This window comes from Agelaius phoeniceus, assembly GCF_051311805.1.
Source record: "Agelaius phoeniceus isolate bAgePho1 chromosome W unlocalized genomic scaffold, bAgePho1.hap1 SUPER_W_unloc_2, whole genome shotgun sequence".
Taxonomy (NCBI): domain Eukaryota; kingdom Metazoa; phylum Chordata; class Aves; order Passeriformes; family Icteridae; genus Agelaius; species Agelaius phoeniceus.
In genome coordinates, this window is record NW_027509867.1 from 2,201,284 (window position 1) to 2,214,010 (window position 12,727).

At 56.4% G+C, this 12,727-nt stretch overlaps 1 protein-coding gene across 1 annotated transcript in view; it reads right to left on the reverse strand.

Moving 5' to 3' along the window:
* The window catches only part of LOC143692641 (uncharacterized), a 57,152-nt gene that overhangs the window by 15,230 nt on the left and 29,195 nt on the right, over positions 1-12,727 (reverse strand). The gene's annotated exons all lie outside the window — the stretch shown is intronic.

Consider the following 12,727-nt stretch of genomic DNA (forward strand, 5'->3'; position numbering starts at 1 on the left):
CGATCCAGCTGTGAACAGGTGCACAGCCTCAGCCAGCTGCTCCAGGATGTGACATGGAGCTCTCCAGGGAAAAGCCTGGAGGGGGATCCTAAGAGGGATGCTGCCTCAGGCTGTCAAGTCCCAAAGGTGCCAGTTCCTCGTGGTGGGGACGAGATACCCCTCACCTTGTCTTCAATTGCATGGCTGAACTGCTGCTGGGTATTGTTCCAGTGCTGCTCCTGGCCTGAAATCTGGCTCTGCAACTCCTGCATCCTCTCATCCAGCTCCTCCATGTTCTCTTCACACTGGCTACAATCGACTTTGCTGTCCAAGGCAGCTTTGTCCGCCTTCTAGCAGAGGGGAAGGGCAGGAGAGCGGTGGGGAAAGGGATGAGGAATGCCAGACAGGGCCAGCGTGTGAGGGACAGAGGGAGGAGTGCTTCTGAGACAGAGCAGAAATTTTCCAGAGTAGAAATCCATTTTGATTTAGGTGAAATGTACATCTTTGAGTCTGTGGTTAGAAAACATAGCTATGTAGCCTGACTGCAAAGCCTAGGCTCAGGGAAACTGATTCAGTGAAGGACAGAGATAAGGGGGGGGACGGGGCAGAGGGTGATAAAGAGACACAGAGAGACTGCTGTGAAAGCAGGTCAACCTCACCTAAGAATTCTTTCTGATAAAGAAGAACTAGTGGCAAATGTCACGCGAAATTTGTAAAAATGAATATGTATGAACCTATTGTGAAATTGTATGGATATGTATTTGAGAGGAGGATAAAAAGGGACCTGAAGTTCCCAGAGGTACGCATGCCTTTCAAGGAGAGTAATCTCTGCATGCATCCGGCACTGTAATAATAAACATACCGGCTTTACAACTTACACAAAGTTGTGGAGGTTTTGGCTATCTCTGCAAAACAGAGCCCTTTTTGAGGTTCCTCCCAAAATTTGCCCTAAGCCAGCACAAACAGTCATCATGAAAATTTCACCAGTGGCATAATTTCCTGCTGGCAAATCTTGGGACAGAAGCTTGACCTTGTTCTCCATGAGACATTCTTGGGAAGAGCAGACAGGAGAAGATTCCTGGAAAACTGAAACAGCTTTCCAGAAGTGAAATGAAAATGAAAGAAACAATCCAAGATCTTTTCCTCTATTTATTTCTATGCTCCCCTTTTCCATGTTGCACTACTTCTCAATCCCAGGAATTCCAGACGTACCACACCTATAGGATCAGTGACTTAGTGATTTTTAGATGCTCTAAAATACCATGAGCCACACAGAGTTTTCCTTCCCCTGGTTTTACTGGAAGGCAACACTGGAGATGTAAGTGCAGTGCTGGGGTCAGGTCGGAATCCTACAGCAAGGGAAGGTGGCCCGACAGTGTTTGACCCTCAGCCAGGCCAATGAAGAGCAGCAAGCGAGGGGATTGCTGTGCCGGTGTGCAGGAGTCAGGGCTCTGCATCTGGGCTCACCGCTGCAAAGTTCCCGTGTTTGGACAGACTCAGGGGCTGTGCCCGGGGCGCGCGGGGCTCGAACGTGGGGCTCGTGGGGCGAGCGGGGAACGGACACGGGGACGAACGGCCCCGGTGCTTCAGTTGCAGCGGCGGCAGCGGCGGCAGCAGCAGCAGCGGCAGCAGCAGCAGCGGCAGCAGAAAAACAGATATTTTAGATCACTCTTTCTTTCTTTCTTTCTTTCTTTCTTTCTTTCTCTTTATCTTTTTGTTTCTCTGTCTCTCCCTTTCCCGCGGTCGGTCACCCTTCTCTCGGGGTCCCTTGCCCGGCGTCCCTCTCCTCTCCCCGCCTCCCTCTCCCCTGCCGGGCCGGGCCATGCCCCCGGCCCGCCCCCGGCCCCGGGCGGGGCTGCCCCGTGCCCGGCCCCGGCCGTCCCGCCGCGCTCTCGCCTCCGCCCGGCTCTGGCCGTAGTGGCGGTGGCGCTGCTGGGCGGGCGTCAGTGCCTGGTGCGGGGGCGGCATCGCCGCCCTTCGGCTCCGCCTGGCCCGAGCCCGGCCCCGGACCCGACGCAGGGTCCAGTCCCGGCCCCGGCCCCGGCCCCGACCCCGGCCCCGGCTCCTCCCGGGGCCCGCGGAGGACACAGGCGGCGCGGCCGCTGCCGCCGCCTCCGCTGGGGCTTCCCCGGCCCGAGCTCCGCCGCTCGGCAGCGCGGCCGCCGGCCCCGAGCCTCCCGTGCCGGATTGCGAGGAGCGAACGCCTGGGCATGGCCGGCCCGGGGCGGCTGAGGAGCGCTCGGGGGCCGTTGCTGGCCCCGGGCCGAGCGCTGACAGCCGCGTCCCGCCCGCAGGGAAGGCGCACGAGGCCCTGCAGGAGCGGTACCGCCTGGGTTCGCTGCTGGGGCGCGGAGGATTCGGCAGCGTCTTCGCGGCCACGCGGCTCTCGGACGGCGCCCCGGTGAGCGGCGGGGCCGGCGGCGGGCGCAGGAGGAGGGGGCGGAGGAGGAGGAGGAGGAGGATGGGGCTGTGCAGGGCGGGCGGCGAGCTGAGCCCGCTGCTGTCCTTGGCTTGCAGGTGGCCATCAAAAGGGTGCCACGGAACCGCGTCCGGCACTGGGGCGAGCTGGTGAGTGAGTGGGGCCAGCGGCAGCAGCCGGGGCTGCCGGGCGGGGATGAGCCGAGGCCCGGCACGGTGGAAGCCGCCAGGACGCCTCGAGGGAGAGCGGGCGTGGGTCCAGCGCAGGGCGCAGAGCATCCCGGGCTGGCTGAGGGCTCCCCGAGCCCCAGCACGGCATCAGCCCCACTGAAGGCATCGTGCTCCTCCCGCAGCCCGACGGCAGCAGGGCCCCGCTGGAGATCGTGCTGCAGGCCAAGGTGTCCACTGGCTTCCCTGGTGTGGTGCAGCTGCTGGAGTGGCTTGAGCTGCCCAACCACATCGTGATGGTGCTGGAGCGGCCAGAGCGGTGTCAGGACCTGCAGCGTTTCATTGGGGCACGGCGGTTCCTGCCCGAGGAGGTGGCGCGGGCGCTGTTCCGCCAGGTGCTGGAGGCCGTGCGGCACTGCACCAGCTGCGGGGTCCTGCACCGCGACATCAAGCCCGAGAACATCCTGCTCGATCTGCACACCGGGAAGGCCAAACTGATCGACTTTGGCTGTGGCACCTACCTGCAAGAGACAGCCTACACTCACTTTGCAGGTGAGCCCACGTAAGGGTGTACTCCTGGTCCCGGGATCTCATGGCCCAACATCTCCCAGCCCAAGCTGGCTGTGGCAGAGGGGATTCTCCCTTTTGCTGCCAGTCAGGGGACTGAGTCTTCAGCTGAGTTGCTTTAGAGCGGGGCTGGGTGGGGAGCCATCTTCCAGCCCTGCTGGCAGCCTTTGCCAGCCACTCTGCCCAGGACTGGGGCTGGGCTGGGGCAGCCAGCCCTACCAAAACCCCAGTGGGTGGGGGTAGCAGAGATGGGGGCAGAACCTGTGCCCCAGCCAGTTTGGTGTGCAGGCGAGAGGAAGGGCTTGGACTGATGCACTCACCCTGTTTGCCTTGGCTTCCTAATATTTTTGGGGCAATGCAGGCAGGGAGGATAAGGGCATGTTTCCCCCAGCATGGAGAGGGTTTTTCCTTTACAGGTCAGGGTCAGGCTTAGCCAGGGCTTCCTCTGCCCTCTTCTGACACCAGTGGCTTCTTTTGCAAGCCTAAGTTTGTGCACAAGTCCCAGGTGCTGGCAAGAGGGCAGTGGTCACCCTGTGTGCCACTGATGCAGCCCCCGCAGGCCAGGGATGCTGGGGCCAGGCTGTGGGAGCAGCAGCATCCCCCTGCTGAACTCCATCTGTATTCCATAGGAACACTGTCCTACAGCCCCCCGGAATGGAACGACTTTGGCTGGTACCATGGCGAGGCAGCAACGATCTGGTCCCTGGGCATCCTGCTGCACCAGATGGTCTGCGGGGAGCACCCGTTCAGGAGGGGCCGGAACCTCAGCTGGGGCCAGCTCCCGCTGCCACAAGGGCTCTCTCAAGGTGGATCCTCTTCTCTGGGCACGGGGGGAATCCCAGTGCTGGGAGCCAGCAGCGGGCTCGTGAGCATCCCGCTCTGGCAGCTGCTGAGGAGGTGGCACAGGTCCTGCTCTCCTCCAAAACAGGGAAGTGATGGGAAAGTTTAGGCCCAACCCTGAGCGCATCCAGAATGGCCTGGCCATGGGAATAGTGGGGCAAAGCAGACAGGAGCCTTCTCTGGCTGACCGGCAGTTTCTGCTTTCTCTGCCCAGAGTGCAAAGATCTGATCAGGTGGTGTTTATCCGTGAACTCCTTGGACAGACCCACATTAGAAGACCTGTTCTGTGATCCTTGGGTGCAGGATATTCCTCTGCCATAGAAGAAGGGAGAGAGCCACAGGCACACTTTGATCCAGGGCCCTGGTAAGTTGCAGCTCCACACATGCCGTGGCAATGAGAAGCAGAGGAACCCAGACCTTTTTGTGCTGCCTGTGTCACTGCACCGGGGCCATGGGATGGGCACACGCAGCCCTTGTGCTGGAGCTGAGCTGCTCTGCCCAGCACTGGTGGCCGCCATCCCAGCTGGTTTTGCTTGTGCTGGTTCCCTGACAGCTGGGGCCCTGGGCAGAGCCCTGAGAGCCTGGTCTCCCCCCAGGGAAGGAGCAGGAGCCCCTGGAGAAGCTGTACCGGGTGGGGATGCTGCTGCTGCTGCTGCTGCTGCTGCTGCTGGAGACAGCCAGGATGACATCAAGGATGACAAGCTCTTCCTCAGCCTGGCCACTGGAGGCTGAAGGTGATGGACTTTGATTCTGGCACCTTCTTCAAAGCCAAATTCCACAGGGAATTTGCAGACGAGTCCACACCCAGGGAAATTCTGCCAGATTTGGGCACGGCCCAGCCTGGCTGGGAAGCAAAGGTTCCCCCTTTGCTGGGGCAGATGCAACTCATCCTTCAGTCGCTGCCCAGCTGCTTTTTGGCAGGGCTGGGGGCATGGGCTGGGCTGGGTACGAAATGGGAGTGGGCTCCTGGCCCTGCCAACAGCCCCCAGCACCCACCGTGCCCTGGGCTGGGGCTGGGGCTGGGGCTGGGGCAGCCAGCCCGACACAAACAAAGCCCCATGCTGGGAGCAGAGGTGGGACTCCAGAACCTGTGCAGGGGCTGCTTTGCTGTGCAGGCAAGGAAGGGCTTGGGCTGCCCCACTGCCCTTGTTTGCTTTGGGATCACGGTGATTTTGGGGGGCAGTGCAGGGGGGAAGAGAGAAAGTGTGGGCTTCCCTCAGCCATGGCTGGGTTTTCCCCTACCATGTAGGAGTTGGGCCTTCCTCAAGGCCCTGACAGAGATAAGAGTTTTTCCTGTTTTTCTTGTTTTCCCTTTTTGCATCTAATCTCTTTTCAAGAATGTGTTGTTTGTTTTTCCAGAGGAAGCGTTCCAGGTGGTCCAGTGTGGATGGGGAAGTGCTTGGGAGCAGCTGTGGCGTGGATGGGCGGTGCCCTTGGAGAAGGCTGAGGCCATGGTTTGGCAGCAGCTTTTCTTGCAGCCGTGGCTGGCGTGAGGTGGGTCCCTGTGTGCTTGGCAGGGTGGGATCAGAGCTTTTGGGAGATGGCAGCGAGCACAGGAGCATCCTGCTCTGGGCAGCTGCTGAGGGCTGGATGTGCCGTGGCTGGCTTCAGGCTGGGCACATGTCCTGCCCTCCTGCTCTGCTGCCAAAGGCAGCAGGGATGGGCAGCTCTGGGCACAGCTCTGGGCACAGCCAGCATGGCCTGGGCACCGCAGGCCTTGGCACAAGGGCACAGGAGCCCTCAGCTGACGGGCAGTTTCTGCTTTCTCTCCTTGCAGCCGGGCTCTGCGGCTGCTGAGGCTGCTCTGGGCTCTGCCAGGGCTCTGCTGGGCTCAGCCCTGGGCCCAGCTGGGCTGGCTCTGCCCTCACATTGCTCTGACAGCTCTGCATCAGACGAGCCCGTTGCCAGCACAGCGCCTGAGCTTTCTGCTTTGGCAGTGAGTGAGACTCTGCTGCAGGCCCAGAGATTGCAGCTGGGGACACACATCCAATTGGCAAGGACCCAAACTCTCCACAGTCCCAGCTGAACGCCTGCATCTGCATAGGCTGTTTTGTCTGTCCCATTCTTCCTTCTTGATTGGCTGGAATTGTGCAGTTGCACTTTCTTCCTCCTCTAGCAGTGCCACGAGTGGGCCAAAGCTGGCGAGTGGGCCGTGCTCCTGAGGCAGTGCAGTCTGGAGCTGGTGGATGGAGAATTGCCCTTCTGCACTGCCAAACCAGAGCAAAAAGCTGCAAGTGGGACTTTTTGTCTTTAAGAAACCCCTGACATTTTCAACGGGAATGTGCAGCTCATTCACAGGCTGAGAAGGAAGGGCATCTTCTAAAGGATTTGGGGTTTGACAGAGTTTCCATTCCCAGTCCTGCTTGGAGCTGGCAGGGCACAAAGCAATTTCCCATTGCTTCACCCACAATTTAACAATATTGGAAACAACCTCAAAAACTTATAAAAAGGGGTGCTGAAGTCAGCAAGATGGATCCATGCCATCAGCACATTTACAATGTAAATAACTGAGTTCTCTTTTTCAAAAGATCATTTACCTCCTAATGCAAAGAATGTAACTTTGCATTTATGTTTTGTTTTTTTCACTAACATTATGTTCAGTTTTTTCTCTAACACTTGGATTTTATTCTTATCTTCTACAATTTACCTATTTTTTTCCCTTTTTCTTTTTTTTTCCTTTAAATAGAAAACATGTCCTATCGAAAGAATGTCCTCTGCTCCTGGTTCCCGTGTGGAGCAGCTCCCTTCCTGCTGGCTGAGCTGCTCAGGCAGAACCTGGCAGCTCCTGGCCCTGCAGGGCTGAGGCTTTTCCCAATTGCTGGGCACAGACTGATGGAGCAGCACTGCTGAACACGGGCACACAGAGGGACCAGGAGCAGCTGCCTTTGCCCACCTGAGGCTCCAGGGCCCAAACTCTGAGCAGCCAGGGCTGGAAGAGACTGGCAGGATCTGATCCCTGACTCTGGGCCAGGGCTGCACAAATGACCCCACAGCAGCAGCAGCAGCAGCAGCAGCAGATGGAGCTGACTTTCAGCACAGCCCCTGGCCCTGTTCCCTCCCGTGTGCAGCGGTGTCAGAGCAGCCTGAGGCACCTGGGAGCCCCCAGAGCCAGCAGGGACTTGAGATGGCAGCCCTGGGCTCCTGGAGGCTGTGCAAGGAACGGAGCTGGGCACTCCCTGTCCATGGGGAGCTTGCAGATGGAAAAGGCTGCTGTGCCCAGGCAGCTCCAAGGGCACAGAAAGGAGGCTCTGGAGCACTGGATCTGGGCCAGTGCCACAGTCCTGGGCAGCAGCCAGCCAGCCCTGGGGGAACAGAGGGCACAGCACGAGGGACAGAAGCAGGCAAGGGCAGAGACTGGAGAGAGCCAGAGCCAGGAGCAGGAACAGCTGCTCCATTGCACTCTTGGAGAAAGCTCTGGGCTGGTTCCAAGCGCTGAAAGGCGTGAAGGGCAGAGAGGAGGCCACAGCAAACAATGCTCCTGTTTGCACAGCCTCCCCTCTCCGTGTCCCAGAAGGAATTGCATGGACTGTGCTCTTCTCTCCGAGTCGTCTCGTTCAGCATGAGCAGCTCAGCACCAGCAGCTGAAGGAGCTGAAGCCTCAGGCCACAGGAGCTGGGCAAGAGGAGACTTTCTGAGCAAATGAATGCTGCTAACATGGACCCAGCTGAATGCAGTGGATAGAATCATGGAATCACAGAATCCTTTCTGTTGGAAAAGCCCTCTGAGCTCCCCCAGTGCAGCCGCTCAGCCAGCAGTGCCAAGCCCAGCACTAAAGCACGTCCCTGAAGTGCCAAGGCCTGGACAGCAGCCCTGAGTGAGGCCTGGACAGCAGGCCCTGAGCCCAAGGTGGCCTCTGGATGAACCTTCCAACCAAAGGTTATCTTTGTATCTGCTCCCTGATGAAATGTGCATGGTCATTAGCACTGTGATAGATGTAGCCACTCATTAGTGAAACATGTATTGACCTTTGTGTATTTAGAAGCCAGACCAGGCCATGAAATCTGACATCTGGCCTTGTTTGGGGCTGAATGGTCAAAGTCACCTCCCTTGGTTCCTCCTGGGACCCTGGCCAGGCTTTGGGAGGGAGCCAAGAGGAGGATGAAACCAGATGTTGCCACACTAGCAGTGCTGTCAGTTTGTTCATTCAGCACTGTCAGAGCTGGGCCCTCTCCCAGCGGGGTTGGAGCCTCAGCTGTGGCTGGAGGCACCTGCAGGAATTGCCAGTGCCCAGGAGTGGCTCTGCAGCCCTTGGCTGTGACAGCTTCCCCAGCTGCTGTGTGGGTCTGGGGCATGGTAAAGGCTGAGGGTAACTGGGGCTGGATCTTTCTCAATCACTGCAGGCAATCTTTGGTGGGGATGGTTGGGTGCATTGCTGAGCTGCTCCTGTTGTGATTCATTGCTGCTTTGAGCTGCAGGAAGTGACACTGATTCCTTCAGTTGGAGTCTGTGTCTTTGGTGCTGACCCTGCCCACTGGCAAAACAAAACTGGCCCAGTCTGGCCAGATCCCAACAAAATGTCACTTGTTCAATGTAAATGTGAGGAATCAGTGCCATCAGAAATTCCCAGATGGGAAGCCCTTCCCTGGAGTTCCCTGGCTCTGGAGTGGGCTGAGGTCGGAGCCCTGTGGGAGCAGTGGGGCAGTCGGGTAAAAGAGGCTGCACCCCTGGATGGCTTCAAATGCATCCAAAAATTACATAAGGGAAAAGGAAAAGAATGTGTGGGTTCGGGCAGACAAAGATAAAATTGTTAAGAGTACATTGGAAACAGCACCTTCAGAAGGAACATTTATTGTTGGAATGCTCCCACATGGAGCAAGAGAAGAGGATTTTAATCTTGAGCTCAGCTGCATTGGTGCAAATGGAATATCAATATAATAAATAACTATATGTATTTATAGTACAATAAGATCTTCATATATATATTTTGATATGTATGTCTAGGTCTGTCTATATCAATATGTTTATCTACATGTAAAATTATAATAATGTGAAGTAGTGCTGACAATGCTAATTTGGTAGCTTTGGCTGCTCAGGGATGTAACACTAAATACCCTACAGAACAGGATTGGCCAGGAACCTAATTTCAGTGGTCAACTTTGTGAGATTGTATACAATGAAAAAAGGAGGAAGGGAGGAAATTGGCTGTTTTTACAGGGTTTGCTGATACTGTGATGCAGAGTGCTTTGTCTGTTGCTGTGAAAAATTCAGTGATTAAGCCTGCAGGGCTTATGCATAGTCTGTACCAGACTATGCATAAGCTGCAGGATTGGTTGCATGGGTGAAGGGGTTGTTTAAAAAGCAGTTGAAAAAATGAGGAGATGGGAACCTTTGCCCATGGAGAACCCATCTCCCAGATGTGCCCCATGCCCTTAACAATGGCCCATGGGGAAATGGAAACCCCCTGGCTGTGCACGGCTGCACCCAATTTGCAAATCCAACCATGGGCAGTGAGACTTGGGCTGCCTGGGAAATTGTTCTGGCTGTGATGGCCCCTGGCAGGGCCAGCCCAGAGGCTGCAGGGCTGGGCCTTCATGCACTGGAATTAGTTTGGATAAATTCAAAGCAAATGAGAGCTATCAATACTGAAACAGGAATTCAGATTCCTCCAGGACACTTTGCTTTGGTAACTGCTCACTTGGAGCTTGGCCTTGCAAAGTGGTCATGTCATGGGAAGAGGAACTGATGCAGAATATCAAGGAGAAATTAAAGGAATTGTGTTAAACAATAGTGACCAGGATTGGATTAGTCAACCCCATGACAGGGTAGCACAATTATCAATATTGCAATGTTAAGAAAGATTGTGAAAAAATGAGATCCACCTGCAATCACCACCGTTTGTGGAGATAAAGGGTTTGGATCCAGCAGCCCTAATAATGGAGCCCGAGTGTGGGTCTGGAGGCCAAATGGCCCTCCCGAGGCAGCTGAAGGAGCAGCTCCTGGGAAAGACAACTCTGAGTCCTGAAACCTGGGCAGGAACAATGGCAATGTGTCCCTGCAGCCAAGTGTTCTGTGTGAGAACAAGGAGATCTGACAGGATATTGTTTTACACATCCTGCCAGACCAAATCTCCTTGTTTGCCCCAAGGGCCCCTTTGGGAAATGCTCTGATCCACGGGGCTCCATGGGAAGGCTGCTGTGACACTGAGGGACTTGCACAGGAATTGCATCCAGGAGCCTGGGTGCCCCTCAGGGACTGGGACCCGGCCCCTTCCAGCCAGAGGGGAAAGGGCCCCCCCAGGCCTTGTTAGCCACAGACAGCATGGTAAAGCTGAACAGCAAAGGGCCTGGGGGCATTATTCTGGAATTAACATGGTGCCAGCTCCATGGACAACAGGATTGTTGTTCCTAACTCAAATGAGATTGAGAAAAATGGATGAAGAATGTTGTCACTAAAGTACTACTGGTGTCTGTAAGTTGTACCTTGATAGTCAGCCAGAATCTTTGTCTGCCACAAACACCTCTAGAGTTTCACCAAGGGGTTAGTCATCAAAATGTAATGATTAGTTCTGATGGACTGCTGAGCTTCTTTTGTAATTCTTTGCTAATGATGATGTGCTTTGCTGAGCTTATCCTTTTGTAATTCTTTGCACCTGTGCATGATATAAATGACACAATTCCTTCAGTTGGTGTCTGTGTCTTTGGTAGTAACCCTGCCCACTGGTGAAACAGGGCCCCCTCTTGCCTGAGTGTTACCTGGCAAGGCAGAAACCCTCCCTCCAAAATTCCCCCTTCCTCCTTGTTCCCCCCTTCATACCCTGAGCATGATGTGCTCTGGTCTGGGGTGTGCCCGGGGTCAGTTGGGGTCACCTGTCCTGGCTGTGTCCCCTGCCCAGCTCCCCCGCAGCCCCAGCCCCTCCCCAGCGTGGCTGGACGAGGGGCAGGACAGGCCTTGGCTGTGCTGCAGCTCAGCAAGAACAAAACCATCTCTGCGTGCTCAGCGCTGTGCTCAGCACCCGGCCCAGCAGTGTCTCAGTGCCAGGGGCTGTGCCCCCAGTGCCTGCCAGGGGTTTCCATGGCAACTGCCAGGCCAGGTGACCAGGTGTCCCCCCCAGTGCCGGTTGCCATGGAAACAGTGCCCAGCGCTGCCCCTTTCTGTCTGGCTGACCTGGCCTTTGGCCCTGGCAGTGCCCTTGGCTGCTGGTTCCTGGTGCCCGAGCGGCCAGCGCGGCACAGGGCAGGTGGCCATGGCACAGCCCCCAGCAAGGGATCCCCTCTGGCTCTGGGCACTGACACCAGCCCTGAGCAAGGGGCCCAGGGCAGCTTTCCATGGCCACCAACCACCACAACGGCTCCAGGCATTGGTTGCCTTGGCACCAGTCTAAGGAACGGGTCCCTGTGTCCATTGCCATGGCACCTGGTGGCACCAGCGAGTGTCACTGCAATTGTACCTGGAACAGCCCTGGCACCGCTTTGTCCTCGGGGTTGCCATGGCAGCCCAGGGCAGCAACAGCTCTGCAGGCAAGGGGCCATGGAACCTGGCTGCAGAAATGGCTCCTTGGGCTGGTTTCCAAGGAAACCTGAACTGATGGGGGTTGCCATGGCACCCAAAGCCAGCAGTGGGGTCCCTGCAGTGTCCATGGCAACAGCCCCTTGCAATGGCCCAGTGCAGGTTGGGATGATGATCCACCCTCACAGCTGGCCCAGGGCAGGTCTGGAGTGCTCTTGGTGGCACCTTGGGCTTGGCACACACTTGAGGAGGATGTCTGTTTGCAATGGGGAAACTCAAAGAGTTTTAGATTTCTTCAAAAAATAAAAGAAGAAAAGCCGCTCTTTGGTTTTGTGCAGCCAGTTCACCAAGCAAAGCAGGTCCCAGGTGAGTGAGGAGAGAAAGAATGGGGTTGGGGAATGTGGAGCAAGGTTGTCCTCACTGGGTCAGACTTAAAGGCACAGCTTCTCTGACCAGGCCAGACCTCCTTAGGAGAGTCCCTGGATCAATATCAGTCACAGAATGCTGCAATCACCTCTTGTGTAATAGGACAGCAATAAAAGGCACCTTTTCAAATAGAAATATGTATTTCCTAGAAGCTTGTTGAAATATTTCTCCATAACTGGAGCACGAAACCTACCTAGTGAACTGCACTAGAGCAGAGGGAAATCCTGGTTCCAGCAGGACCCAGACTGTCACCATGGACTCCTTGCTTCCATCCAGCCCCACAGTGTCACCATGGCCCCTTGGCTCTGTGCTGCCATGTCGTACACAGTGTCACCATGGTCCTCTTAGTGCCACCAGGCCCTGCAGTGTCACAATGGCCCCTTGCTTCCCCAGGGCCCTGCAATGTCACAATCATCAGAGAATCAGCCAGGCTGGAAAAGACCTTGGGGAGCATCAAGTCCAACCTGGGACCCAACACCACCTTGTCACCCAGGCCATGGCACTGAGTGCCACATCCAGTCTTTCCTTAAACACTTCCAGGGATGGTGACTCATTCACCTCCCTGGGCTGCCCATTCCAATGTCCAATCCCCCTTTGTGTGGAAAATATTTCCTAATGTCCAGCCTAAACTTTACCTGGTGCAGCTGAAGGCTGTGTCCTCTTGTCCTGTCCCTGTTCCCTGGGAAAAGAGCCCGACCCCCACCTGGGTGCACCCTCCTGTCAGGGAGTTGTAGAGAGTGATGAGGTCTCCCCTGAGCCTCCTCTTCTCCAGGATAAACAACCCCAGCTCCCTCAGCCACTCCTCACTGGACTTGTGCTCCAGACCCCTCCCCAGCCTTGTTGCCTTTCTCTGGACAGGCTCCAGCCCCTCCATGTCCTTCCT